The sequence below is a fragment of the Antechinus flavipes genome, chromosome 1 (genome assembly GCF_016432865.1).
Source record: "Antechinus flavipes isolate AdamAnt ecotype Samford, QLD, Australia chromosome 1, AdamAnt_v2, whole genome shotgun sequence".
In the NCBI taxonomy this organism is placed as follows: domain Eukaryota; kingdom Metazoa; phylum Chordata; class Mammalia; order Dasyuromorphia; family Dasyuridae; genus Antechinus; species Antechinus flavipes.
In genome coordinates, this window is record NC_067398.1 from 392,525,780 (window position 1) to 392,550,514 (window position 24,735).

A 24,735-nucleotide genomic window follows, 5' to 3' on the forward strand; every position below is an offset into this window, starting at 1 on the left:
GAGAAGTGTGGAAAAATAGTTCTAAAACTGATTTGTTGATGGATCAGAAACAGACACAGGTAATAAGGATTATTCCTTCCCTCTCTCCTTTCCTTTCTCTTTCCCTTCCTCCCTCCCTCCCTCCTTCCCTCTCCTCCTCCCTTCCTCTCTACTCCCCTCCCTCCCTCCCTCTTTCCTTCCTCCCTCCCTCCCTCCCCGCCTCTCCTTCCTTCCTTCCTTCCTTCCTTCCTGTGTTTCTGATCACAGGCCCAGTACTCTATCTAGTGTGCCACTTAACTGCCCCAAGTAGACAACAATTTGTCATAGGACCATTTCTACCTGAACCCTTTCAGATATAAAGTTGAGGACAATGATAACACTTTCTTTCCAGAGAGTTTGCATTATTTCAGATTCTTTAATTTACATTTTCAAATTATATTCTCATGACAATCCTTTTAAAGCAGGTAAGACAATTTGGATTTTGGACCAGATGGTTACTGATGTACCTCTCAATTCAAGATTTATAAATCACTGGCCATCTAGGGGAGGGGATGGGAGGAAGGGAGGGCAAAAATTTGGAACAGAGGTTTTTGCAGGGGTGCATGTTGAAAATTTTCTATGCATGTATTTTGAAAATAAAAAGCTTTATTTAAAAAAAGTAAGTACTTAATAAATTTTTGTTAATTGACTTTAATGCTGAAAATAAACAAAAAAATTTGTTAAAAAGCATTCATGAAGGGCAGCTAAGTGGCACAGTGGATAGAGCACCAGCCCTGACATCAGGAGAACCTGAGTTCAAATGTGGCCTCAGACACTTAGCTTGTGTCTACCTAGCTGTGTAACCTTGGACAATTTACTTAACACCAATTGCCTGAGTGGGGGGGGGGCATTCATGATCTTACCATTGACTTATCATTATTAAGTCTTAGTCACTATTGGCCCACAGCCTCATGAACTTGGTCCCTAGAGACATCTGTATAATTTTAGGTATCAAAGATCAGAAATGTACTTTTAAGGTCTACAGTCAAAATACATTACAATATTCTATTAATTAAGAACTTTTCTATGACATAATATGGAAACAAATTTCTGGGAGGACAGTCTTGCTTATTTAAACATGCATTGCCCTCAAGAGCATAGTTATTAAATTATTCAAAGGTAGAGACCTGAAACCTTTTTTAATTAAAACCTCTGGATTCATCAACGGGATCAGAAGTCATAAAAGTAATAAAAAACCTTACAGTGAAGAGATTTCTGAAACAATTGAAAAAAATATTTCAGTCATTGCTTAGTCTTCCTGCCTCTTCTCCAACTTCTTATATCTTTTTGTTTGTTTTAAAAAAGATTTTATTAAAGATCTTTACAAAAGAGCTTCAGGCATATCATTCCAGATGTCACAAAGTCCTGTTATACAGTAGACACTGGCTGGAACACAGCTGATTACTCTGTCTTCTCCTCTTCTCATCTGAGATGGGGTAGTAGGAAGAATCTCATTCTTGGGCCCTATGATTCTCACATGTCAGCCAGGGGCTTTTTAGGGCTAATCGTGCCACTTGGATCCTAGGGCAGCATGGTTTTAATTTTAATTTCCAATAATACACTCTGTCTGAGGAGTATGTGAAACCCAGCTGTGTTGATGTACTAGTTGAAGGGGTCTCCATTGTGGATTTTCAGGCCATCCATGAACTTCATGAACTTGGCCCTCTGGTCTCTAAGCTTACTAAATACATCCCTCACATCCCTTTGCTCTACCATTCATAAAGAAGTGGAGGACACCATAGCAGGCCCTATACATAGCAAGGCCTTTCAAGAGTTTGAAATGCAGGGACTCGGGCTGAAGAATAGCACAGAAACCTCTGGTAGTCACCTTCTTAGCTTGCAGCTGTACACTGCCTTCAAGGGAAATCAAAACCTTTTCTGAATTACAGCTGTCAGTTCACAAATTCAGTGACCCTGCTCCCCAAGGACAGTCTTAGTCCTAGTGGCTAAGGTGATGATTTCTGTTCTTGTTTGAATAACTTGAAGTTCCATACCAGAATAGCCACCTGCAGCCAACTCCTTAGTGAAGAACTCATTCAGCTTGCCTTTTCTTGGAGTTCTTCGAAGTGCCATCTTACACTGATAGGAAAAAGGCTTCTTGTGTCTTTCAAAGAAGCATAGGTGCCTTTGGAATTATTTGATCGAAAGTGCTAAATCATACTAATGAAATTAGTATCTTGTGGTCCATGATCTCAATGGATAAAGAATCTCTTTTTTTTATTTCTGTATGGTTTCACCATTGCTCCTCCACATTTAAGTTTAAGACAATGCATGTTTCATGTACATTGCACATTCTTTGTAAATAGGAAGTCCTTTGTTTCTTACATAAGAAAAATGTCTGTGGAAACAAATTAATTGGAAATTGAAAATGTTGGTAAACATGTAGAAGGTCAGGCTTAGGATTAGGGCCTAAGTTTCCTGACTTTATGGGCATTACTCTTTTCACTAAAACATATTGATTCCCATGGTTACATTAGAGAACAAGAAGAGGGCAATAAGGAATATCAAAAACTGTTCTGACTTTTGTCAATTAGTGGCAAAGAACTGGAAATTGCAGGGATGCCCATTAAATGGGGAATGGTTCAACAACTTATGATATATTATTATGATGGATTTTATTTTTTTTAGGTGTTATCTTTCATTTCTTTTTTTTTTCTTTTCTTTTTTTTTAATTTTTATTTAATAATTACTTTATATTGACACTCGTTTCTGTTCCGATTTTTTTTTCCCTCCCTCCCTCCACCCCCTCCCCTAGATGGCAAGCAGTCCTTTATATGTTGGATATGTTGCAGTATATCCTAGGTACAATATATGTTTGCAGAACCGAACAGTTCTCTTGTTGCATAGGGAGAATTGGATTCAGAAGGTATAAATAACCCGGGAAGAAAAACAAAAATGCAGATAGTTCACATTCGTTTCCCAGTGTTCTTTCTTTGGGTGTAGCTGCTTTTGTCCATCATTTATCAATTGAAACTCAGGTCTCTTTGTCAAAGAAATCCACTTCCATCAAAATATGTCCTCATACAATATCGTTGTCAAAGTGTATAATGATCTCCTGGTTCTGCTCATTTCACTTAGCATCAGTTCATGTAAGTCTCGCCAGTCCTCTCTGTATTCATCCTGCTGGTCATTTCTTACAGAACAATAATATTCCATAACATTCATATACCACAATTTACCCAGCCATTCTCCAATTGATGGGCATCCATTCATTTTCCAGTTTCTAGCCACTACAAACAGGGCTGCTACAAACATTTTGGCACATACAGGTCCCTTTCCCTTCTTTAGTATTTCTTTGGGATATAAGCCCAATAGAAACACTGCTGGATCAAAGGGTATGCACAATTTGATAATTTTTTGGGCATAATTCCAGATTGCTCTCCAGAATGGTTGGATTCGTTCACAACTCCACCAACAATGCAATAGTGTCCCAGTTTTCCCGCATCCCCTCCAACATTCATCATTATTTTTTCCTGTCATCTTAGCCAATCTGACAGGTGTGTAGTGGTATCTCAGAGTTGTCTTAATTTGCATTTCTCTGATCAATAATGATTTGGAACACTCTTTCATATGAGTGGTAATAGTTTCAATTTCATCCTCTGAAAATTGTCTGTTCATATCCTTTGACCATTTATCAATTGGAGAATGGCTTGATTTCTTATAAATTTGAGTCAGTTCTCTATATATTTTGGAAATGAGGCCTTTATCAGAACCTTTAACTGTGAAAATGTTTTCCCAGTTTGTTGCTTCCCTTCTAATCTTGTTTGCATTAGTTTTATTTGTACAAAGGCTTTTTAATTTGATGTAATCAAAATTTTCTATTTTGTGATCAGTAATGGTCTCTAGTTCATCTTTGGTCACAAATTTCTTTCTCCTCCACAAGTCTGAGAGATAAACTATTCTATGTTCCTCTAATTTATAATCTCGTTCTTTATGCCTAGGTCATAGACCCATTTTGATCTTATCTTGGTATATGGTGTTAAGTGTGGGTCCATGCCTAATTTCTGCCATACTAATTTCCAATTATCCCAGCAGTTTTTATCAAATAATGAATTCTTTTCCCAGAAGTTAGGGGCTTTGGGTTTGTCAAACACTAGATTGCTATAGTTGACTATTCTGTCTTGTGAACCTAGCCTTTTCCACTGATCCACTAATCTATTTCTTAGCCAATACCAGATGGTTTTGGTGACTGCTGCTTTATAATATAATTTTAGATCAGGTACAGCTAGGCCACCTTCATTTGATTTTTTTTTTCATTAATTCCCTTGAGATTCTCGACTTTTTATTGTTCCATATGAATTTTGTTGTTATTTTTTCTAGATCAATAAAATATTTTCTTGGAAGTCTGATTGGTATAGCACTAAATAAATAGATTAGTTTAGGAGTATTGTCATCTTTATTATGTTCGCTCGGCCGATCCAAGAGCACTTAATATTTTTCCAATTATTTAAGTCTGACTTTATTTGTGTGGAGACTTTTTTATAATTTTGCTCATATAATTCCTGACTTTCCTTTGGTAGATAGATTCCCAAATATTTTATGGTATCAACAGTTATTCTGAATGGAATTTCTCTTTGTATCTCTTGCTGTTGGGTTTTGTTGGTGATGTATAAAAATGCTGAGGATTTATGGGGATTTATTTTGTAGCCAGCTACTTTGCTAAAATTATGAATTATTTCCAATAGCTTTTTAGTAGAATCTCTGGGGTTCTCTAGGTATACCATCATATCATCTGCAAAGAGTGATAGTTTGGTTTCCTCATTGCCTACTCTAATTCCTTTAATATCTTTCTCGACTCTTATTGCCGAGGCTAGTGTTTCTAATACGATATTAAATAATAATGGTGATAGTGGGCAACCTTGCTTCACTCCAGATCTTACTGGGAAAGGTTCCAGTTTTTCCCCATTGCATATGATGCTTACTGATGGTTTTAAATATACGCTCCTGACTATTTTAAGGAAAAGTCCATTTATTCCTATGCTCTCAAGTGTTTTTATTAGGAATGGATGTTGGATTTTATCAAATGCTTTTTCTGCATCTATTGAGATGATCATATGGTTTTTGTTTGTTTGGTTATTGATATAGTCAATTATGCTAATAGTTTTCCTAATATTGAACCAGCCCTGCATTCCTGGTATAAATCCTACTTGGTCATAGTGTATTATCCTGGTGACGATTTTCTGTAATCTTTTTGCTAATATTTTATTTAAGATTTTAGCATCAATATTCATTAGGGAGATTGGTCTATAATTTTCTTTCTCTGTTTTCAGCCTACCTGGTTTAGGTATCAGTACCATGTCTGTGTCATAAAAGGAGTTTGGTAGGACTCCTTCAATCCCTATTTTTTCAAATAGTTTATATAACATAGGAGTTAATTGTTCTTTAAAAGTTTGGTAGAATTCACATGTAAATCCATCTGGTCCTGGGGATTTTTTCTTAGGGAGTTGATTGATAGTTTGTTCTATTTCTTTTTCTGAGATGGGACTGTTTAGGATATTTACTTCTTCCTCTGTTAGTTTGGGCAAGCTATATTTTTGGAGGTATTTTTCTATTTCATTTAAGTTGTCGAATTTATTGGCATAAAGTTGGCCAAAGTAACTCCTAATTATTGCTCTAATTTCCTCTTCGTTAGTGGCGAGTTCTCCCTTTTCATTTTTAAGACTAACAATTTGATTTTCCTCTTTCCTTTTTTTAATCAGATTTACTAAGGGTTTGTCTATTTTGTTGGTTTTTTCATAGAACCAACTCTTAGTTTTATTAATCAATTCAATAGTTTTTTTACTTTCAATTTTATTGATCTCACCTTTTATTTTTAGAATTTCAAGTTTAGTGTTTGACTGGGGGTTTTTAATTTGTTCCTTTTCTAGCATTTTTAATTGCAAACCCAATTCATTGACCTTCTCTTTCTCTATTTTATACAAATAGGCCTCTAGAGATATTAAATTTCCCCTTATTACCGCTTTGGCTGCATCCCATACATTTTGGTATGATGTCTCATTATTATCGTTTTCTTGGGTGAAGTTATTAATTATGTCTATGATTTGCTGTTTCACCCAATCATTCTTTAGTATGAGATTATTTAGTTTCCAATTATTTTTTGGTCTACTTCCCCCTGGTTTTTTGTTGAATGTAATTTTCATTGCATCGTGGTCTGAAAAGGATGCATTTACTATTTCTGCCTTACTGCATTTGAGTTTGAGGTTTTTATGTCCTAATATATGGTCAATTTTTGTATAGGTTCCATGAACTGCTGAAAAGAAAGTGTATTCCTTTCTGTCTCCATTACATTTTCTCCAGAGATCTATCATATCTAACTTTTCTAGTATTCTATTTACCTCTTTGACTTCTTTCTTATTTATTTTGTGGTTTGATTTATCTAATTCTGAGAGTGCAAGGTTAAGATCTCCCACTATTATAGTTTTACTGTCTATTTCTTCTTGCAGCTCTCTTAGTTTCTCTTTTAAGAATTTAGATGCTACCCCACTTGGTGCATATATGTTTAATATAGATAGTGCTTCATTATCCATGCTACCCTTTAGCAAGATATAGTGTCCTTCCTTATCTCTTTTAATTAGGTCAATTTTTGCTTTAGCTTGATCTGAGATCAGGATGGCTACCCCTGCTTTTTTGACTTCACCTGAAGCATAGTAGATTTTGCTCCAACCTTTTACCTTTAACCTGCATGTATCTCCCCGCTTCAGGTGTGTTTCCTGTAAACAACATATTGTAGGATTCTGGCTTTTAATCCATTCTGCTAACCGCTTCCTCTTTATGGGGGAGTTTACCCCGTTCACATTTATGGTTAGAATGACCAATTCTGTATTACTTGCCATCTTGTTAACCCCGGTTTATGCTTTCCTCCCTTCTTTCCCCTTTCCCCCCCTTCCCAGTATTAAGCTTGTGAGCACCACTTGCTTCTCACAGCCCTCCCTTTTTAGTGTCCCTCCCCCCGCCTTAGAGTTCCTCCCCCTATCTTACCCCTTTCCCTCCCAGTTCCTGTATTCCCTTCCTCTTAGCTTATTCCTTCCCTTTTCACTTTTCCCTTCTCACTTTTCAATGAGGTGGGAGAAGTTTCACCATAGATTGAATATGTCTTAAGATTTTTCACTTAAAGCCAATTCTGAAGGCAGTAAGATACCCACTATATTCATCCCCCTCCATTCTTTCTCTCAGATATAATAGGTTTCCTATGCCTCTTCATGAGATGTACTACCCCCACTTTACCCTTTTTCTGATACAATGTCCTTTCCACATCAATTTCTAGAACAAGGTATACATGTATTCTTTATACATCTATATAGTCAAAATATAGTTCCCAAGATTAATCTTTACCTTTTTAGATTTCTCTTGAGTTCTATATTTGTAGATCAAACTTTTTGTTAAGTTCTGGTTTTTCATCAGAAATAGATGAAATTCGCTTACTTCGTTGAATGTCCATCTTCTTCCCTGGAAAAAGATGCTCATTCTCGCTGGGTAAGTTATTTTTGGTTGCATACCAAGTTCCTTAGCCTTTCGGAATATCATATTCCGAGGCCCTTCGATCTTTTAATGTGGATGCTGCCAGATCCTGGGTGATCCTTATTGTGGCTCCTTGATACTTGAATTGGGTTTTTCTAGCTGCTTGCAATATTTTTTCCTTCATCTGAGGGTTCTGGCATTTGGCCACTATATTCCTTGGTGTTTTGATTTTAGGATCTCTTTCAGTGGGTGATCGATGAATCCTTTCAATGTTTATTTTTTCCTCTGTTCCTATGACTTCTGGGCAGTTCTCTTTGATAATTTCCTGGAAAATAGTGTCCAGGCTCTTTTTTTCATCATGTTTTTCTGGAAGTCCAATGATTCTCAGATTGTCTCTCCTGGATCTGTTTTCCAGGTCTGTTGTCTTCCCCAGAAGGTATTTCACATTTTTCTCCATTGTTTGATTTTTTTGGATTTGCTTGACTGATTCTTCTTGTCTCCTCGAGTCATTCAATTCCACTTGTTCAAGTCTAATTTTCAGTGAAGTATTCTCTTCACTCACTTTTTTAAAATCTTTTTCTAATTGTCCAATTGAGTTTTTTTGTTCTGTGGAATTTTTTTCCATTTTGCCAATTTTGTTTTTTAGAGAGCTGTTTTCTGTTTCCAGTTCACCAATCCTATTTTTCAAGGATTTTACTTCTTTATCCACTCTCTCTTTAACTTTCTCCAGGCTCTTTTGCCAAGCCTCCCTCTCCTTTTCCCAAGCCTCACTCTGCTTTTCCCATTTTTCTTCTAGCTCCCTTGTGAGAGCCTTTTTAATCACTTCTATGAGGTTCATCTGTGCTGAGGAACAGATGATCTCCTCCTTTGGGGATTCACCTGGGGACTGCCTGTTTTTAGTCTCCTCAGGATTTAGAGTCTGCTCTCTATCTGTGTAGAAGCTGTCAAGGGTTAAAGTCCTCTTCAGCTTCTTGCTCATTCTGTCTATTAATCAGAGACAAACTACCAAAGAAAAACATAAAAAACTGAAGTCTTTCTTTGGGGGAGGGGTTGGGTATGTTATCGAGCTTCCTCTACAGACTGCAGGGGGCAGCAGTGAGGCACTAGCAGGACTGTGTGCGCCTGAGCCCAGAGCGTGCTGAGTCACTGTGGGGGGGGAAGGGGGGGATGGCCAGGTCCCGAGAGACTCCAGCTGTTTGGGGTTGTGTTCTTCAGCCCCGGTGTTTTTAGCTTCTCTGCTGGGCTGCTGACTTGCTGCCGGAGCAAAGTATCCAAACCTGTAGCGAAGCTCTCCCCGCAGAGACGGCTGCGATCACTCCCCACCCCCTCTCCAGTCTGCTCCCGTGCTCTCACTGCCGCTGCCCTCAGCCTGTGCCCTCCAGTCCTCCAGTAAAGACAGACCTTTCTTGGCGAATCTCAAGGATGGCTTCTCTTGGTAACTATATGTGGGTTTTTTTTCAGTCAAGCATTGATTCAGAGGTAATGAAGCGGATAGTGAGAGAAAGCGTGGATCTTATGCAGCTGTGAGCCTCCTCTCCGCCATCTTAACCGGAAGTCCCTATGATGGATTTTATATAAGAAATGATGAATTCAATGATTTTAGAAAAGATATTTGCAAGAATTGATGAAAAGCAAAATGAATAGAGACAGGAAAACATTGTATTCCTTTTATTTTAAGGAATTATTTTACTTATTTAATAATAATACTTATTTTAAGTATTATTTTAAGAATAACTGAGTGAATAATTTTGACTTTGAGTGACTATTTTGTCTATTATAAATAACCAAATTAACTATAAAAGACATATGAAGAAAGACAATATCTATATCCAGAGAAAGAGCTGATGAATAAAAACATTTTTGGGTAATTGTATACACACACACACACACACACACACACACACACACACAAATGCACATATGCATACATTGATATGCCTATTTATGCCTAATAGTAGCTCTCCCTAAGGTGGGTAGAAGGAAAATCAGGGAAAAAATACAAGTTTGTTGTGGTTTGAAAGCAATGCAAATTTTGTATAATAGACTTGAAAATTCATGTGCAATCATATTTTTATTGTACTGTGTAATGGAAATGTTTGTTTTATTCCATAAATTAAAAATAAAATAAATCAAGGAAAAAAAAAAAAACAACCTTGGGCCCTTTAGTTTGCTCACATGCCTGAAAATTTTCTGGCTATCTATCAAGATGGAGATCATGATCTACATTCATCTCACTACTTGAAGTGCTATTTTTATGCATAAGATCAGCTAATTCTTTTTCGTGGGATGTAGCATGTTAGTTGATGAGGTGAAAAGCATTGGACTTTATTAACTATTAGATCTTTAAACAATACTCAAAGCAACTTTTGTTTTTGCAAAGTAATTATAGATAAATGGCTTGCTAAGGGACACATAGCTAGGTAATATGTGTCTAAAGTCAGCTTTGAACTCAGGTCCTCCCGACTTACAGGACCAGTGCTCTATCTATTAAGCCATCTAGCTTCCCCTGCAACATTTTATCATCAGCAATATAATAAGTAGCATCTTTTGCTATTTTATAGATTTATATGCAATATTTATATTACTCAAAAAACTTACAATTCTTATCTTGTATAGAGTATTACTTTTGAAAAGCAAATACTAGCCTTAATTTTTATAAGTCCTATTTAAAGCAATCTGGCTATCATTTCCCTATTAAAAATGCTTCACTGTTCCCTTTAGGATAAAATACAGGCAACTTAGTTTCCTTTAGGATAAAATACAGCCTATTTAATTGGTCATTAAAATCCCTTTACCCAACTAACATATCTTTCCAGCCTAGTTTCAAATATGTCTCCCTCCCCTTTTTTTGCTATATATCTCAAGCATTCTAGCCTTCTTGTTGTTACCCATAAGTTCCATTCCATTTCAGACCTATTTAGTTTAATAGGACCCATCAGCATAAAAGTTTTCTTTACTATTACAAGATGATAGAAAATTTCGTTAAAATTTTTATCATGAATCAAATTCCTCTTGAAGTTTCTTCTTTAATATAATTTCATGTTTTCAATAACATTTTGCTCATTAGACAAACTCTGCATCTTAAACAAAAACCCCACAATTAGCTAGCAGTAAACAAATATATGTTCCTCATTTTTATGATTCTTTTTTATTAAATTTTCGACAGTTTTTCCAAATATATGGATATATAGTTTTTAACATTCATTTTTATGAGACTTTGTATACATTTTTTCCAACTTCTTCCCTTACCTTCCTTCTTCCCAAGACAGTAAGTAATCTGATATAGATTAAATATGTGAATTTCTTTTAAACATTTCCATATTAGTCATGTTATATAAGAAGAATCAAACCAAAAGGAGGGAAAAATATAAGAGAGGAAAAAGACAAAGAAACAAAACTGAAAATACCATTCTTTAATCTATATCCAGTCTCCATAGTTCTCTCCCTGGGTGTGGATGGCATTTTCCATCCCAAGTTTATTGAAATTGCTTTGCATCACCACATTGTTGAGAAGAGCCAAGTTTATCACAGTTGATCATCACATAATCTTGTTACTGTATACAGTGTTCTCTTGGTTCTGCTCACTTCACTGTGTATCAGTTCATGTAGTTCTTTCTAGCCTTTTCTAAAATCAACCTGATCATCATTTTTTTTAATAGAGCACTAAAATTTCATTACATTCATATACTGAATGCATTCAGACATTCTCCAAATGATGGGTATCCACTTAACTTGACACTACAAAAGAACTGTTACAAATATTGCTGTACATGTGGGTGCTTTTCCAACTTTTATGATCTCTTTAGGATACAGAGCTGGTAGTGACATTGATGGATCAAAGAGTATCCACAGTTTTATAGTCCTTTGGGCATATTTCCAAATTGTACTTCAGAATGGTTGGATCATGTCATGACTGCCAACAATGCATTAGTGTCCCATTTTTACCCTATAACATTTATCATTATCTATTCTTGTCATCTTAACTAATCTAAGATATGTGAGTGATACCTCAGAATTATTTTAATTTTCATTTCTCTAATCAATAAGGATTTAGAACTTTTTTCCATATGATTAGAAATGGTTTCAATTTCTTCATCTGAAAATTGTTCATATCCTTTGTCAAGTTATCAATTGAGGAATCATTTGATTTCCCATAAATTTGTAAGTTTATGATTCCTAAAGGATATTCCATCACATATGTAAAAATGTAATAAAATGATACAAAGAAAATATATTTTTTTCAATCCCATCTACTTGTGCTTTATATATAACAATGTGCGGTAGTTTGGAGAACTCTGTGCCAGCAGAAGTTTTAAAGCTATTTTGCTTAAATCTGGAATTACTTAATTTGAATCCAGATCCTCTGACTACAAATCTAGCTCATTTCAACTGCCCAGTCTGCTTCCTGACTCTATAACTCCACTAGCTTGAATTTTCTGAGTTCTAACTCCTCCCTTAGTTCTGTGGCATATTTGCTGTTGTCTTCATGTCAGTCATAATACTGATAAATAATCTGTGCTTATATATTTGGAAAATATAATGACATCATATTACTTCTTCTTGATGAAATATTTGCAATTAAAAAATACCTTTCTGAAATATATACCATTAATTCCTAAGTGTAATTTTAATGATGCTACCAATTGAAAAGGGTTGACCATATGTGAGAATTTATGCAAAATGCTTAAAGAAACAAAGTGGCATAAAATCAAAATTTATTTATTCAATTAGTTGGAATGTTCTTTTTCACCCTCTTCTTTCTCTAAAATCTCTCATTCTTGTGAGATTCTACAGCCTCTTTTTTATGCAGATATCTTCTATCTGAACAACTTTGATCTCTCCTGAGCACCATTTCTACATCACTCACTTTCTGTTAGATAGTTCCATCTTGCTGCCCCTAAGGTATCACAAATTTAATATGTTCAAAAATGGAACTCATAATCTTTTTCTTTAAACCCAGTTCTCCTTCAAATTTTCATATTTCAGTTCAGGACATCAGCATCATTTCAACTATATTATTTTTGTCTTTCCATTCTCTTTAGCCTTCCATTTTCAGTTAGGTGGCAGGCCTTGTATATTCCATATTCTTAAAATGTCTTGCACCAATGTCCTTTCTATCTTTCACTCAAACGATCATAATAGCTTTCTAATCTGCCTTCTTACAGATAACTTCAGTCTCTAGCGCCTTTAGTCTTTCCTCTGCACAGTGGTCAAAATAATATTCCTAAAGCACAAGCCTAACCATGTTATTCCACTGATCAAGAAACTTAGGCAGTTCCGTAAAAATAGAATATTTATGCACATTAGCATTCAAAGAACTTTAAAATTGACTTGTCATGTTTCTAAAGATATGTTTCATGCTACTCACCTTCTCTTCAGATTCTCAGTCAAACTAAATAATTTGCTGTCCTGAAAACTCAACATTCTGTTTCCCTGCTTTATCTTTGAACTTGCCTTTGAGCATGTTTAGAATTTACTTCATCCACAATTTTACTTTTTAAAATGACTAGTTCTAGAGCCACACCTGGTAATGGGTAGATTGTTGGAACTGAAATCAGAGGAATGAGTTAAAATTTTCACTCAGCCATTGACTGACTTTGTGAACTTGGGCAAGTTGTTGGAACCTTTGTGAATTGCAATTTTTTTTCCTTAGTAAATGAGAGGTTCATCCTAAAAAAATTCTGATGTGTCCAGGATTAAATAAATAATCCTGCACTAAGATATTTTTGATCTAGATATTAATGTTTTATATATATATATGTATATATATATATATATATATATATATATATATATAATATATATATATATATATATATATATATAATATATATATATATATATATTACATTTGATTATCTTTGGAAACATTTTAAGTTCAAGAGAAAAATACCTTTTTAAGATCAGGAACTGGTCATCACTCATGTCTAGTACCTGATATGATGTCTTCCACAAAGTAGAAGTTTAGTTAATACATGCTTAAATGGGAAATGAAGGTACTGTTGCAAATAAGGAGTGCTTTGAAGGAAAATTTATTGGTGTGATAAATTATTACATGACTTATATAAATGATTATGGCAAATTGAGAGAATATTTTGGAAGATAACAGTGTTTCTCATGACTTATGCAAGGGATTATATTATTCTCTTTGCTGTCTCCAGCCTTCTCTAGCAAGCTGGTGGAAAATTCTTTTCATCGTTGATTTCTGACATTAGTTCTATGTTTTATGAATGAGTCACATTAAGTGTACATTACACTTAATTTCTCACTTTGATTTCTCAAAAGTAGTAACATGCTTACAAGCCAATGCCACTTTCTCTTACTACTGAAGTCATCTAATAAACTGGGTTTCCCAATGATGATCTTTTAACAGTAGCATATCATTCTCTCTCATGAAAGACATATATGAAAAGTATGATTACAGTAAGAAAGGTTTATTTTGTAGTTGTCCTTTCCAGAAGGGTGTTGCATCTCATTAAAATAATGAGGGCAATGACTAAAGGAGTACTTTTAAATCCAGGAAGTCTTACCTCTGCTACATCCTTACTCAGAATATGTGATCCTAGGCAAGTCATTTAAATTTCAAGTGCTACACGTAGCTCTATTTGACTATATGTTAAATAGAACAGGATAACTTGAACTGAGAAGGAGAGAGTGAAAATTATTCAAATGAAAATTATGAGATTACAGGTCTAATCCCTGTTCTTATTAATCTAATTCCATAATTAATGTCCCACTCTTAAGCAAACCTAGAAATAATTTAACATATTTGTCTACTGTTAGTTAAGCCAAGGAAAATAACTACTGAGGTAACTATTCCCTAGTCAACATAAGATCCTAAGAAACATATAAAACAATTTAGCCAAAAATAGGCTTAGAGTAGTATCTTACCGAGTATATCATAATAAGTTCCAAATGGATACATATGAAAAGGTATATCACTAAAATTTGGAATAGAATAAAAATGACTGTCTTGTACAACTATGACCTAAAGGAATATTCTTAAATAAGGTGTCCAGGTGAAATTAGAAGATTAAATGGAACATTTTGATAATATAAAATTAAAAGTACATCAATAGAACAAAGTTGTTATGGGCCAGAACTCTGAAATAAGGATTCTTACAAGCTGGTCAGATTCTTAATGGCTCTCCTGGGGGACTGAGAGGCTTGGAGACAGATCCAGAGAAGACAAGAGGACTGGAGGCAGGAATTCAAGCTCTCGAAGCCAAACAGAGCCAGATTCATTCACTTCATCTTACACTACTGAAGCAGCAGCCTGTCCTACTTAGCTTCTCCCCTGAAACCAAGACTGTAGAAGGCCTCTAAGAAAGCTACCCAGCCCCAGGCAAGAAGACAATAAAGGATTTGGACTTTAATACCTGGCTATTCTCCTGGAGATTACTCAACTGAAATGAAGGTTGCTCCAAAAGACCTCCAGAAGGAGAAAGAAATTTGTGACCAAAGATGAACTAGAGACCATTACTGATCACAAAATAGAAAATTTTGATTACATCAAATTAAAAAGCCTTTGTACAAACAAAACTAATGCAAACAAGATTAGAAGGGAAGCAACAAACTGGGAAAACATCTTCACAGTTAAAGGTTCTGATAAAGGCCTCATTTCCAAAATATATAGAGAACTGACTCAAATTTATAAGAAATCAAGCCATTCTCCAATTGATAAATGGTCAAAGGATATGAACAGACAATTTTCAGAGGATGAAATTGAAACTATTACCACTCATATGAAAGAGTGTTCCAAATCATTATTGATCAGAGAAATGCAAATTAAGACAACTCTGAGATACCACTACACACCTGTCAGATTGGCTAAGATGACAGGAAAAAATAATGATGAATGTTGGAGAGGATGCGGGAAAACTGGGACACTGATGCATTGTTGGTGGAGTTGTGAACGAATCCAACCATTCTGGAGAGCAATCTGGAATTATGCCCAAAAAATTATCAAATTGTGCATACCCTTTGATCCAGCAGTGTTTCTATTGGGCTTATATCCCAAAGAAATACTAAAGAAGGGAAAGGGACCTGTATGTGCCAAAATTTTTGTAGCAGCCCTATTTGTAGTGGCTAGAAACTGGAAAATGAATGGATGCCCATCAATTGGAGAATGGCTGGGTAAATTGTGGTATATGAATGTTATGGAATATTATTGTTCTGTAAGAAATGACCAGCAGGATGAATACAGAGAGGACTGGCGAGACTTACATGAACTGATGCTAAGTGAAATGAGCAGAACCAGGAGATCATTATACACTTTGACAACGATATTGTATGAGGACATATTTTGATGGAAGTGGATTTCTTTGACAAAGAGACCTAACTGAGTTTCAATTGATAAATGATGGACAAAAGCAGCTACACCCAAAGAAAGAACACTGGGAAACGAATGTGAACTATCTGCATTTTTGTTTTTCTTCCTGGGTTATTTATACCTTCTGAATCCAATTCTCCCTATGCAACAAGAGAACTGTTTGGTTCTGCAAACATATATTGTATCTAGGATATACTGCAACATATCCAACATATAAAGGACTGCTTGCCATCTAGGGGAGGGAGTGGAGGGAGGGAGGGGAAAAAAATCAGAACGGAAACGAGTGTAAGGGATAATGTTGTAAAAAAAATTACCCTGGCATGGATTCTGTCAATATAAAGTAATTATTAAACAAAAATTAAAAAAAACAAAAACAAAAGACCTCCAGAAACCCAACAAAGAACATCACACAAAGTTAGTGCTGTTAGAATGAGATACAAGTGGCTATTTCGGAAAACATTTTTCTTAAATATTTCTGATAAACATTTGATGTCCACATTATATAAGGAATTGAAACAAATAGTTGAAAGGGATTTGGGGGAAAGATTAGCTACCCTGGGAAAGACTATTCCAAATTGCTATTAAGAGAAATGTGAATTAAAACAATTTTGAGGTTTTGTTTTATATCTATAAAATTGGCAAACAAAAAAACAAAAAACAAAAAAATTAGGAAAATCTTGACGGTCTGAGGAAAGGTAGCATATTACTGTACTATTGGTAAATCTGTGAATTGGTCAAAATGTTGCAGAAATCAATTTGGAATTTTATTTAACATGTTAAAAACCTGTTTATCCCCTTTGAACCACTGACAATACTTCTAGATGTCTATCCCAAGTTGATGGTTTTGTTTGACCACACAATTTTGTTTACTGAGGTAAGAAGAGGATAAGAGCTCTGCATCAATGGAGAGGGGACCCACCTTGATGAAATTACAGATGTTTCAGAGTATTTCAGTCACAGGGATATTATATTACTGACAAAGTGAGGGAAAATAATTTGGAATCTTTTAATTAGAGAGAAAATGAAAAGGCATTATTGTGAGCAAATTATAGCTATGAATAATATGTCATCTTTTTATTTAAGAGTCATAATTGCCTATTTCTGAGATTGCCTGCTGCTTTTACAGTAGCAGTCTACTTAATTTAACATGAAGCAATTTGGAATGCTGGTTCTCCAAATTAACTAGAAAGGGAAGGAAATCATCTGTGTAACTTAGGGAAGCCATCTTCTTAATGATGTTGTTTTGTTTATGACTCTTTAATGTACATTGAAGTAGTAAAAAAATTTAAAAAATAGATTATAAAAACATCAGAGTCATAAATGAAGCAACATTGTTTTTAATTTTACACTACTTCAATGTACATTACTTTATTAGATTTATCATCCTGCTAATTTTTCCATACTTCAATTAATTACCTTTGCAGCTGGGGTTAAATGACTTGCCCTGGGTCACACAGCTAGGAAGTGTTACTTGTCTAAATACAGATTTGAACTCAGGTCCTCCTGATTTCAGGGCTGGTCCTCTGTCTACTGTATCACCTAGCTGCCCAATTACTTTCTTTAAACAGAATACATTGAAGCTATATCTATATCTTCAAACTAGCCCATCTTTCTAAAGAAATTTGTCTGTGTGACTAGTTATATTACATTCTATTTTGTTTAAAGGGAGTTAAGATGTTAAGAAAAAGAGAAATTTTATCTTCATGAAAGTATCATTTGTTGGATTGTATCAAAGTTGTTGGATTAGTAATTTATTCTACATAAATTACATTCCATATTTTTCCATTTTTCTTAATTTAATTTAAAAATAATTTATTAAGCACTTATGAACTGTTTCATTTTTACTTTCTGTCATTTGATGACCTCACTTAATTCTTATGGGCTAATTAGCATTTCTAAATATATGACACCCAAATCTATATTTTCAGAACCCTAGGCTCTTTTCTATGTTCTATATCTTTATCTTCAATTGTCTATTTAACATATTGGATTAGATTGCCATAAGCATCTCAAATTCAACATTTCCAAACCAGAACTCATTATTCTTCCTTGTGAACAGCTCTCTCTTCTAAACTTTTCTGTTATTCTTGAGAACACAACCATTTTTCCCATTACAACATTTACAGTCTGTTTTGTCTTCAGCCTCTCAGTCTCACTCCACATAGACAATTAGGTATCAAATATTGTTTCTGTCCCCTTAGCATCTCTCATACAAGTTCTGCTTTCCTACAGCCATGACCTAAATTCATTTTTTTTACCTAAACTACTGCACTAGATTACTAGTTGGTTTCTCTGTCTCTGTTTGCTACCCATTTCAATTTATCCTTCACAGAAATGATAATGACTTTCATAATTTATACATCATTTCCTTCACTCATCAAATTCCAGTCACTTTCTTTTAACTTTAAGATGAAATATGATTTTTTTTTCAGGAATTTAAAATTCTTCATAGCTTGACCCCTTTCTGCCTTTGTAATTGAGAAATGAGGAAGTACCATACAGAACAAATAATTCATGTTTTGATATAAGCAATGTGGTGATATGTTTTGTTTGTGCTTATGTAATACAAAAATTTATTTTTCTCTTTCTCCCTCCCTACCTCTTTCTCCTCCTTCCTTTGTTCTTTCATTCTTTCATCCCTTCCTCCTTCCCCCCTTTTTCTCCCTCCTTTCCTCCTTTTCTCCTTCCTTCCTTCCTTCCTTTTTTTGTCTTCCTTTTTGACTTCCTTCTTGTCTTTCATCCTTCCTGCCTTCCTTTTATTAAGAATGTAGAAGAAGATTGGAGGAAAAAATGATAATAGAAAAAATCCAGAAATTATACAGTTTAATCATAATGATTTATGTGATGTTCATATAACCCAAGTGGTTCCATGTTCCATATCTTTGCCTTTTTATTAGCAGTTTCTTACACTTTGAATGTTTTCTTTTCTAGTCCTACCTGTCCAAATTTCAGATTTCCTTATATATTTTGACAAAAGAATACTTCTAGGTGCCAGTGTGCCCCCTCTCCAAACTACCTTGTATTTTTGAATGCATTGGCTATGTGCTTATTTATATTCATATTTCCTCTCCTGTTAATATTTATGCACCTTGAGGGTAGGAATAATTTCAAATTTGTGTTTTTAATAAGCACTTAATTAAATTTTGTTCATTGATTAAATAGTATCAAGGACAAGAGATGTTACTTGAAGAAAATCTTGAATAAAGTATATTTTGAAAAAAGGGAGATGAAAAGTCAATGGATTCTAGATTCAGATGTCAGCCTTTCTTAAGCATATACCTCCCAGTTTCAGCTAGAATACAAAGTGTGTCAATGGAAATCATAAAATATTTGGCTTGAAAATCCTCCGGGATAAAGAGTAGAGATAATTTTAAATCATAAAGAATGATAATATGGATTAACTCAGCACACTGAAGGTGAATTTGACCTCATAGATATTATTTAGACAAAAGAAAAAGAAAAAAATAAATTGGGTGATAAGATAGCTTTTTGTACTATATATATACATACATACATATATACATATATATATGTAAGAAAATTAAGGAAACAATTAAGAAATGCATGATGGAGATAATTTGGTGAAATTCAATCACATAAATATTTTACATTATCACATATTTATATATATACATGCAAACATATACATATCTGTGTGCATGTATAGGCATATTATATATATCTATATATCTATATAGATATATAGATATACATACATATATATACAAACACAATATATATGCATATAAATGGATATATGCATAAATATACACATGTGCATTTATATCATATGCATATATACACACATTATATATATATACATATATATAAATATATACATACATTTTTACATAAATAAAAACATATATGAAGAATAGAATAAGATTCAAGAAGAGTTTGAGAAACAGATCAACCCTAACTCTTTTTGAGTAATTTGGGACAGATCAGTATAAATGAGGAAAATTCCACAAATATGGGGTGCTTTATAAATAAATAAATTTTATTTTCTGTTTTGCTTGACTGATTCTTGATGTCTCAGTGAGTCATTCATTTCCATTTATTCATTTTTGATTTTTAGTGAATAATTTTCTTCATTTACTTTTTATTTTTGCTTCTTTTTGCATTTGTCCAATTGAGTTTTTAAATGAGTTATTTTATTCTATGAAATTTTTTCCATTTCACAAATTTTGTTCTTTAAGGAGTTATTTTCTTTTTCCATTTCACAAATCCTGTTTTTTCAAGGACTTGTTTTCTTTTCCTATTTTATCAAATCTTTTCATGAGTTTTGTGCCTTTTTCAAACCCTCTTGCAAAGTTTTCATTTCCTTTCCCCATTTTTCTTTAAGCTCTCTTTTAAGATCCTTTTTAAATGGAGTAGAACCAAAATGGCCAGAGATGACACATGTTTCTTTCTGACCATCTCTACAACACTCATACAAATTACAAAATCCATCCTCTGAATTAGCTCTGGCCTGGTAGAACCCACAAATATTGGGACTGCAACAAATTCTCACCAGAAGATAATTTCAAAGATTGCCAGAAAAAGACTGTTTAATTGGAAATGTGAGGGAGGCAATCAAGCACAAACAGCACAGACAGCACAAAATCCCAGGTAGCAGTGCACACTCCATGTGGCAGAGAATCTACACTGAGGAAACAGACCAGAAAAAGGTCTATTTCAATCAGAAATGGGAAGGAGGCAGTGAAGTGCAAGCAGCTGGGTACAAATGCCAGCACAGACAGAACAGACTCCACAGGGTGGTGCAGATTCTTTGTGGCAGAAAATCTATGGGGAGGAATCTACAGGAATCTACAGCAGTGTTGGCCACTCTGCACTAGTTGCAAGCCACTAGATCAGCAGAGAAATTATAAAACATCCACTACAAACACAAAAGATCAATAGTGAATTCCAAAATGCCAGAATCTCACTAGACCTGGCCACACCTACTCTGCACCAGGAGTGAATCAACACTAACTTAGCACAGCTGCAGCCACTTGGAAAACCTCCCCTACCCTAAAGGCAAACCTTAACTTAAAAAAAAAATAATGAGTAAAAAAGTAAAGAGGACTCTGATGATAGACAGATTTTATGGCAAAAGGGAAGAACAGATTTCAAACCCTGAGGAGACTAAAGGTAGATTGTCTCCAGATGAAGCCCCCAAAGGTGATATAATCTGCTCCCCATCACACAAGGCTGTCCTAGAAAAAAAAAATAAAAAGGATCTCAAAAGAGAGCTAGAAGAAAAATGGGGAAAGGAAATAAAAGCTTTGTAAGAGGCTTTGGAAAAGGCATAAAATTCATTGAAAGATGGATTTAATAAAATGAAAAGAAAAAAGAAAGCAACACCCAGAGAAACAGAATTTGTGAAACAGAAAAGGAAAACAACTCCTTAAAAAACAGAATTTGTGAAATGGAAAAAAATCTCATAGAACAAAATAAATAATTTAAAAATTTTATTGGACAAACACAAAAAGAAGTAAAAAAGTAAATGAAGAAAATAATTCACTAAATTTCAGACCAGAACAAATGGAACTTAATGACTTAATGAGAAAATAAGAATAAGTCAAGCAAAACAAAAAGAAAATGAGAAAAAAAATAGAAAAATGTAAAATAACTAATTTGCAAAACAATTCTCCTGGAAAATAGATCAAGGAGTGACAATCTAAGGATAATTGGACTCCCTTAAATACATGATAAAAAAAAGAACCTAGACACTTTCAGGAATTCATCAAGGAGAACTTCCTGGATATCATAGGATCAGAAGGTAAAATGACCATTGAAAGAATTGATCGAATACCTCCTGAAAGAGACCCCAAACTTAAAACCCAAGGGAATATTGTGGCTAAATTTGAGAACTATCAGACTAAGGAAAAAATATTACAAGCAGCCAGAAAGAATCAATTCAAATACTGAGAAGCCACAATAAGGATTACTCAGGACCTAGCACCTTCCACTTTAAAGGATCAAAGGACCTGGAATCTGATATTCTTAATGGCAAAGGAACATGGAATGCAGCCAAGAATAAATTACTCTGCTAAACTGAGCATTTTGTTTCAGGGAAAAAGATGGACTTTTGATGAAACTGGTGAATTTCATTTATTTTTGATGAAAAGACCAGAGGTAAATAAAAAATTTGACCTCCAAATATAGAACTCAAGAGAAGCACAAAAAGGTAAAAAGAAAAAAAAAAAAAAACTCTAGAGAACTGTATTGCTGTTATGGGTATACATTGAGAGTACATGTATAATCTAATTTTACTATTATAAATTACATCTCAGGAAGAGGCAAAGAAAACATAATTGAGGGACATAAGGGAGGGTGACTAATATTGTGTGAATCTTACTCTCATCATATTTGGCCCAGAAAGAATATTAGGTATATTTGGTTTCACTGAGAAACATATCTCATCTTATAGAAAAGTGGAAGGGGAAAGGGGAAAATGGAAGGGATAGGTTAAACAGAAGGGAAAAATAGTAGGGGAAAAGTATAAGAAAGTGACACGGTCTCTAAAGGGGGAGGACTGCTTGAAGCAAGTAGTGCTCATAAATCAAATACTGGGAAGTAGGGAAAGGGGAAAAGAAAAGAGAAAAGTATAATTTGGGGTTAATAAGATTGTAGGAAATACAGAATTAGTAGTTTTAACTGTAAATTTTAATGAGGTGAACTTTCCCATAAAATATAAGTATTACTGGATTAAAAGCCAGAATCCTACAATATGTTGTTTATAAGAAATACATTTAAAGCTGAGTGATACATACATAGTAAAGGTAAAAAGCTGGAGCAAAACTATTATGCTTCAGGTGAAGAAAAAAATAAAAGCAGGGGTAGCCATCTTGATCTCAGATCAAGCAAAAGCAAAAATTGATCTAATTAAAAGAGATAAGGAAAGAAACTATATCTTGCTAAAGGGTACCATAGATAATGAAGCAATATCAATATGAAACATGTATGAACCAAGTTGTGTAGCATCTAAATTCCAAAAGGAGAAGTTAAGAGTTACAAGAAGAAATAGACAGCAAAACTATAGTAGTGGGAAATCTCAACCTTGCTCTCTCAGAGCTAGACAAAGCAAACCACAAAATAAATAAGAAGTTAAAGAGGAAAATAGAATCTTAGAAAAACTAGATATGATAGATCTTTGGAGAAAATTGAATGGAGACAGAAAGGAGTACACTTTGTTCTCAGCAGTTCATGGAGCCTATACAAAAATTGACCATATATTAGGACATAAAGACCACAAAATCAAATGCAGAAAGGCAGAAATTGTAAATGCATTTTTTCCAGATCATGATGTAATAAAAGGCAAGAGGAAAATAGACCAAACATAATTAGAAACTAAATAATCTCATCCTAAAGAATGAATGGGTGAAACAGCAAATCATAGATACAATCAATAATTTCATCCAAGAGAATGACCATAATAAAATAACATACAAAAATTTGTGGGATGCTGGCAAAGCAGTAATAAGGGGAAATTTTATGTCTTGATGTTTACTTGCATAAAATAGAGAAAGAGAAAGCCAATGAATTGGCTTGCAACTAAAAAAGATGAAAAAAGAATAAATTAAAACCCCCCAATCAAATACCACACTTCAAATTCTAAAAATAAAAGGAGAGATCAATAAAATTGAAAATAAAATCTATTGAATTAATAAATAAAACTAAGAGTTGGTTTTATGAAAAAAACAACAACAAAATAGATAAACATTTAGTTAATTTGATTACAAAAAATAAAGAGGAAAATCAAATTGTTAGTCTCAAAAATGAAAAGGGATTAAGAGTAGAGGAAATAAGTTACTTAAATAGTCCCATTTTAGAAAAAGAAATAGAAAAAGCTATTAATCAGCTCCCTAAGAAAAAAAATCCCCAGAACCAGATGGATTTACATGTGAATTCCACCAAACATTTAAAGAACAATGAACTCCAATACATATAAAGTACTTGAAAAAATAGGGATTGAAGGACACCTACCAAATTCCTTTTATGAGACATACATGGTACTGATACCTAAACCAGGTAGGATGAAAACAGAGAAGGAAAATTATACACTCCTCTCTCTAATGAATATTGATGCAAAAATCTTAAATAAAATATTAGCAAAGAGATTACAGAAAATCATTCCCAGGATAATACACCATGGCCAAGTAAGATTTATATCAGGAATGCAGGGCTGGTTCAATAGTAGGAAAACTATTAGCATAATTGACTATATCAGTAGCCAAATTAACAAAAAACATATGATTATCTCAATAGGTACAGAAAAACCATTTGATAAAATCCAACACCCATTCCTATTAAAAACACAAGAGAGTATAGGAGTAAATGGATATTTTTTTCTTAAAATAGTCACTAGTGACTATTTAAAACCATCATGAAGCATCATCTGTAATGAGGATAAATTAGAACCATTCCCAAGAAGGTCAAGGTTGAACAAGGTTGCCAATTAAAATCATTGCTATTCAATATCTTATTTGAAATTCTAGCCTTGGCAATAAGAGAAGAAAAAGAGATTAAAAGAATTAGAGCAGGTAATGAGGAAAACAAATTATCACTCTTTGCAGATATGATGGTATACTTAGAGAACCCCTGAGAATCAACTAAAAAACTATTAGCAATAATTCACAACTTTAGCAAAGTTGCAGGATACAAAATAAATCCACATAAATCATCAACATTCTTATACGTCACTAACAAAATCCAACAGCAAGAGATACAAAGAAAAAATCCATTTAAAACAACTGTTGATAAAATAAAATATTTGGGAATTTATCACCCAAGGGAAAGTCAGAAACTATATAAGCAAAACTACAAAATGCTTTCCACACAAATAAAGTCAGATATAAGCAATTGGAAAAATAGCAAGTGCTCATGGATAGATCAAGCAAATATAATAAACATGACACTACACCCTAAAGTAACCTATTTAT

The 24,735-nt window shown here is 34.0% G+C and overlaps 1 pseudogene; it reads right to left on the reverse strand.

Annotated features, from left to right (window-relative positions):
- Positions 1-1,339: 1,339 nt before the first annotated feature.
- Positions 1,340-13,401, reverse strand: LOC127546002 (40S ribosomal protein S3-like; annotated as a pseudogene).
- Between the last annotated feature and the right edge of the window lie 11,334 nt (positions 13,402-24,735).